We start from the raw sequence: 6,714 nt of genomic DNA on the forward strand, positions 1-6,714 counted from the left end.
CCATTTGCCTGTGGATGATAGCAAGATGTATGTATCTTATGGCATCCGATCAATCTTGTTATCTCTTTGAACAATGTCGAGGTGAATTGAGTTCCTTGGTCGACAGTTACCTTTAGTGGCACCCCAAATCGTGGTATGTAATTGTTTACGAACGTGCGTGATATTGTCTCTGACAAAACGTTCCGGATTGGATATGCTTCTGGCCACCGCGTGAAACGGTCAATGATTGTTAAAATGTACTTGTATCCCCTACATGTTGGCAAAGGACCTACTATGGTTGGTTTGTGTTATTTTCCGTCATGGCGATGTGATGAGAATTAGTTAATTCGGTTGAGGTGGTAGGTGTTGCTTGTTCGTTTCTGAGGGAAGAGCGCGTGAGTACCATTAAATGTGATGTAATAAGGGTTTAGGTGGATATTGTAAAATAATAAAATACTTAACTAAATTATTTAAATTAATCTAAAATTGTTTAGTGAACAGCACGTATGATTGTCTTCAGCTTTGATATTGGTTGATATCTTGCTTTGATTCGGAATACAGTTACACGGGGAAGTTGCATTGAGATTTCCTTTACATCAGTGTAGCATTTATGTTTTGAGGATACATCAATTCAAGTGCCTCTTATAATTCAAGTGCCTCGTGTAATCCAGATTGTTCATATACTATAAGGTAATATTTGAATATATAGTGAGACTACGTCGAGAAAGGTATGAGCCCTCGTTAGCGGTAAATGTGTTGTTCTCGCCGTTCGTTGGAATTACTATTTCCAATGAGTACCAAAAATTGCAGATATTTTTAATTGGCTTGGTGAGTTTTGATTTTAACGTTTATGTTGATATATGAATCTTTATTAGAGGTAATATGCTCCTGGCAGGATCGCCAATGAAGTGGGCCTAGGATTCTGTTAGGTTTAAACTTCTTTTCTTTTCAAAAGTTTTTATTATTCTGACAATATTTGAAAAACATTTTATCAAGGCATACTACATAATAATAACAAATAATTAATTAACATAAGTGTGTGTATGTGGAGTGGGGAACACTACAGTCACACTGTCCAATAAATAAGGCACATGGAGGGTTCCATAAAACGTTGAAAAGTTCATTGGCCTAATATGACGGTACAGATTAGATCGTTCGTGTTATCATGTTATATGTGCAAAACTTAGCCTCCTCAGGCTAACGCTTCGGTGAGTGTGAATGAGTCCATCTTCGCTACTCTATTCATTCCTCGATAGGAATCACAACGTATTTTGCTCTATTCGGCATGAATACTACGGTAACGTATATGGATTAGAACGCTGAAATTACTATGTGATCCCGAAACTGATATTGTGCCAAACGCAGTAAAATTGGAATTGGTGGGAAAATCCGAGAGAACTTACACAAGAAGGGTGTGAAGTTAAAGTTGTTTTCTAAAGTTGTTTTAGCGAAGACACAAACCACTTTAATTTTTTTTAATTTTCTTTTTTGTTGCGAATTTAAGACTTTTTTGCAACAAATTAAATATATTTTGCTTCATGACACATTTTCTGAACGAAAACGCGTGTATACTTAACACAATTTTGAGCAAAAAGTTATTTAGAGTAATATAAATGCAATTCAAAAAAATATGGAAAGATGTATTTTACATTCATTGGACTTTTTCGGGCATTTCTAGGAAGAGTTAAAAAGCAAAAGTGGGTATAGGGCATTAGCTCGGAGATAGGAGAACTCCCCCGCAAAGAGGGCAGAGGCGTAGGTCATCTAGTTAATGAGATAAAGGGGGGCAAATTCATGTAAGTTCTAATAACTATAAAACCTTTCTGGGACATAGTTTTTAAACAAATTTAACTGATTCTATTAGCTTTAAGGGCGTAGAAGACTATTCTGGAGATTCCATGAGCGTAGCTGGGCTTTAAGTCTGAGGGGGGGTCAATTATATTTAGGCCAATTTTGTGGGTCGATTTTCGGGCATTTCTAGGAAGAGTTAAAAGGCAAAAGTGGGTATAGCATATTAGCCCCGAGCTAGGAGAATCCTCTCCCCCAAACGCCAGAGGCGTAGGTCATCTAGTTAACGAGATAAAAGGGGGGACATTAATGTAATTTCTAAGAGCTAAAAACATTGATGGATCGCAGTTTAAAAAAAAAAAAAATCAATTGAATCTATTAGCTTTAAGGGCGTAGAAGACTATTCTGGAGATTCCATGAGCGTAGCTGGGCTTTAAGTCTGATGGGGGGTCAATTATATTTAGGCCAATTTTGTGGGTCGATTTTCGGGCATTTCTAGGAAGAGTTAAAAGGCAAAAGTGGGTATAGCATATTAGCCCCGAGCTAGGAGAATCCTCTCCCCCAAACGCCAGAGGCGTAGGTCATCTAGTTAACGAGATAAAAGGGGGGACATTAATGTAATTTCTAAGAGCTAAAAACATTGATGGGTCGCAGTTTTTAAAAAAAAAATCAATTGAATCTATTAGCTTTAAGGGCGTAGAAGACTATTCTGGAGATTCCATGAGCGTAGCTGGGCTTTAAGTCTGATGGGGGGTCAATTATATTTAGGCCAATTTTGTGGGTCGATTTTCGGGCATTTCTAGGAAGAGTTAAAAGGCAAAAGTAGGTATAGCATATTAGCCCCGAGCTAGGAGAATCCTCTCTCCCAAACGCCAGAGGCGTAGGTCATCTAGTTAACGAGATAAAGGGGGGGACATTAATGTAATTTCTAAGAGCTAAAAATATTGATGGGTCGCAGTTTTTAAAAAAAAAATCAATTGAATCTATTAGCTTTAAGGGCGTAGAAGACTCTTCTGGAGATTCCATGAGCGTAGCTGGGCTTTAAGTCTGAGGGGAGTCAATTATATTTAGGCCAATTTTGTGGGTCGATTTTCGGACATTTCTAGGAAGAGTTAAAAGGCAAAAGTGGGTATAGCATATTAGCCCCGAGCTAGGAGAATCCTCTCCCCCAAACGCCAGAGGCGTAGGTCATCTAGTTAACGAGATAAAAGGGGGGACATTAATGTATTTTCTAAGAGCTAAAAACATTGATGGGTCGCAGTTTAAAAAAAAAAAAATCAATTGAATCTATTAGCTTTAAGGGCGTAGAAGACTATTCTGGAGATTCCATGAGCGTAGCTGGGCTTTAAGTCTGATGGGGGTCAATTATATTTAGGCCAATTTTCTGGGTCGATTTTCGGGCATTTCTAGGAAGAGTTAAAAGGCAAAAGTGGATATAGCATATTAGCCCAAGCTAGGAGAAACCTCTCCCCCAAACGCCAGAGGCGTAGGTCATCTAGTTAACGAGATAAAGGGGGGCAATTATATTTAGACCAATTATTACGGATACTTCTCTTCCAAATTTGAATAAAGCACACTTTGATATAGAATTCTACGCCTGTGGAAATTTCGTTTGGAAAGCAACATTTGAGTTGCTTATGTATAGTTTACAGGATAAAAATTTAACCAAATTATTATGATATCTCACGAAATGTTCGCTAACATAGGGTGCCAAACGTATGTCTGTTCAAATTCTCCCGTTTTTGTAAAATCATTCATAAATGTATGCTACAGATATTCTGCCATTAAGATACATCAAAATTCACATTTATTTTTGTTTTTTACAAATAAGTTTTTTAATGAATATTACTTGAAAAAGTAGCGAACAGACCTACATTCATTAAATTGTTGTGCTATTAAACCCGTTTACATTTTGTTTACTGTGGAGGGAAAATATGCGAGAAAAAGACAATATGGTATGTGTGTCGTCTATTGTAAGTAACATTAAGAGAACAAGACAAGGACACCTGTATTCATTTCAAACATTCATGATTTCAATGGATTCAGCCGAGAGCTGCCATGTGTTCTTTTATAAAATCCCCAAAAATGTGTAGTAAGCGTAATGCGCCTGTCGTGCTATACCTTTATTTACTCAATAATGTTTATTGCAATGATATTTTTAACAAAATTGAATTTCATAACATTCTTTATTTTCTTACAATATGTGATTTTATTATTTTTCCCCTTCTTGAAAAAGGATTTTTTGAAATTTCGTAGGGAACTTTCAAAAATCTCTTTGGCATCACTGTTGGAATAATAAAGTCAACATGTTGTTTACAATTTTAAGAAGTCAAAATCAGCTGATAAAAGAATCGTATGGCATTGGTAAAAGTGGCAATTATTTATTCTTTCAATTCTCCTTAAAAAATAATTGAAATCCAGAGAAAAGTGAAGGTTCAAATTTAATTGCGACGCCTGGAAGTGATTGTGAAACGAATAATTCATCCGAAGAACGGCTAAATGAGACAAATAAGGCTATAATACCCACTAAAGTTAAGAATGAAAGTCAGTCAAATGGCTCTTCGCGAGATAATAAAAACAGTCCATGATGAGTGGTAATCAAACGGTGACGGTGGTAATCAAATTTTTAGCAGCAACTTTGGAAATGGAATTGACCAGTCCCCGGACAATTGTACAATTTCACAGAAGGCTATAATGGTGCAGCCAATAACAATTGCAATGAACACACAGCACCTGGTCTTTTTGGAACCTAGCATTGTTCGTTAGTTTTGAAATGAATAAAAAAAATGTTGGTTATATTTATCTTTGGCACATTTCTTTAATAGCTCTCCAATTACATCCGATGGTAGGAATCAAATTTGATAGTGGTGTTATGACCGCTGCAGACAATTTGGTTTCATATGGCTCAATGGTCTGTTACCAAGATATTCAGCGTGCTTTTAAAGTGATCAACAAGACAGTCATTGGAGCAGGATGTGATTTCGCCGATTTTCAAAACCTTAAACGATCTATTGATCAGAAGACGGTTGAAGACGTGTGTCACGAGGACGAGCTTGAAATGAAACCAAAACCATTGTACCACTGGCTGACTCACGTAAAAGGCGTAGTCGCATCAATCCATTGCGGTTGGAGGTGGTAGTAGAAGGTTTGGACAATGGCAAAAACTTACACAAACTCAAGCTTCGGAAATGTTTCGCAAATGTATGAAGGTGTTATACTATCGCGAATGTAGATCTATGCCCAAGTATAATGTAGCTGTTTGCATTAAAGATAGAAGTATGTACAATACTTCTATCTTTAATGCAATGTATTCAATGTAAATTAATAAATAAATACAATGTAAATGAATAATTGGTGAACAATTTTTGACTTTCCAAATGGAATAAAGTGATAGTTTTTCAAAAATTTTTCCAGACAAGCTGCCTCCATTGGGAATAAAAGCCCTGGTTGAAGACGCTACAACATGTAACTTGCAACTTATAACTGAACATCATTATTTTATTAATGCATAAAAATATGTTAAATGTGATGAATTGTATAAATATTATATTTATGAGAATTTATAAATGTTTAATAAAATTAATAAACATCTAAACAATCGTGTTCCACATTGCAGTGAAACCACTTAATGAAGCTATGAAACACTCAGAAATGTCACCAGCTTTACTGAGAGGGGATAATCCGCAGCTGGAAAACTTTTTTGGTGTTTTGGTCGAAATAGGATTTGAACCCACGACCCTGTGTATGCAAGGCGGACATGCTAACCATTGCACCACGGTGGCTCCCTGTCTATGGCCTCTAACAATCGTGCAAAAATTGGTCCATAATTATATATAGCCCCCATATAAACCGATCCCCAGATTTGAATTTTGGAGCCTCTAGGAGGGGCAAATTTCATCCGATCGGATTGAAATTTGGTACGTGGTGTTAGTCTATGGCCTCAAACAGTCGTGCAAAAATTGGTCCGTATCGGACCATAATTATATATAGCTCCCATATGAAGCGATTTCCAGATTTAACCTCCGGAACCTTTGGAGGGGAAATTTCATCCGATCCAGTTAAAGTATATGTACTAAATTTATTTTGAGTCGTGATGAGTCGACATATTTGGCGGCGGCTTCGACTGGCAAAAACTGGTCGGCGACGGCTAAAATCGGCGGCGCGACTCGGCGGCTTCATTCTCTGTCCGGACGACATTGGTCGTGTCGAAACATATCCCATATATTGGCCCCATTATAAGTTAAGTCCGAAGGCATAATCGATACTGCTGCATGTTTATAGGATCGATAACACATTTACCGATTATTTAATCATCAACGAATTGTCGCATCGATTGGCCACACTGTAAGATTCCTTACAAACACATGGTGAGTATTATGCGTCGTCCAGACTATAAGTTTTTCCGGACGGAATGTCTGTATTTGCAAAGAATCTTACAGTGTGGCCAATCGATACGAATTGTCGGCGATGACTAAATAATCGGTAAATGTGTTATCGATCCCATAAACATGCAGCATTATCGATTATGCCTTCGGACTTAACTTATAGTGTGGCCAATATCTGGGATATGTTCGACACGAGCACTGTAGTCCGGATACACTTATAGTCTGGTTCGGTTTTCGAACGGATTTTACTTTCGCCATTACTTTTTCTAAAACAATCAAAATTATAAATGGAAATAAATATATTCCTGTTAAATCTTATTCAAATCTATATGAAAAAGACAATGCGTATCAATTGAGTTAATTTATCTGATTTTAATTGCACTATGTGACGGCCACCATATGACATATAGAATACATTTCGATCTGTTTACACCGTACGTATGAATTATCGTACAACTTGTTGAAGTATAGGCGATTATGATTTCTGTACAGAGAATGAAGCCGCCGAGTCGCGCCGCAGATTTTAGCCGCCGCCGACCAGTTTTTGGCAGTCGACGCCGCC

At 37.3% G+C, this 6,714-nt stretch overlaps 1 pseudogene; it reads left to right on the plus strand.

The window, feature by feature from the left end:
- The first annotated feature begins 29 nt into the window (after positions 1 to 29).
- On the plus strand, positions 30 to 5,365 carry LOC142224965 (proteasome subunit beta type-4-like; annotated as a pseudogene).
- Positions 5,366 to 6,714: the final 1,349 nt, after the last annotated feature.

The sequence above is a fragment of the Haematobia irritans genome, chromosome 2 (assembly GCF_050003625.1).
Source record: "Haematobia irritans isolate KBUSLIRL chromosome 2, ASM5000362v1, whole genome shotgun sequence".
Classification (NCBI taxonomy): Eukaryota; Metazoa; Arthropoda; class Insecta; order Diptera; family Muscidae; genus Haematobia; species Haematobia irritans.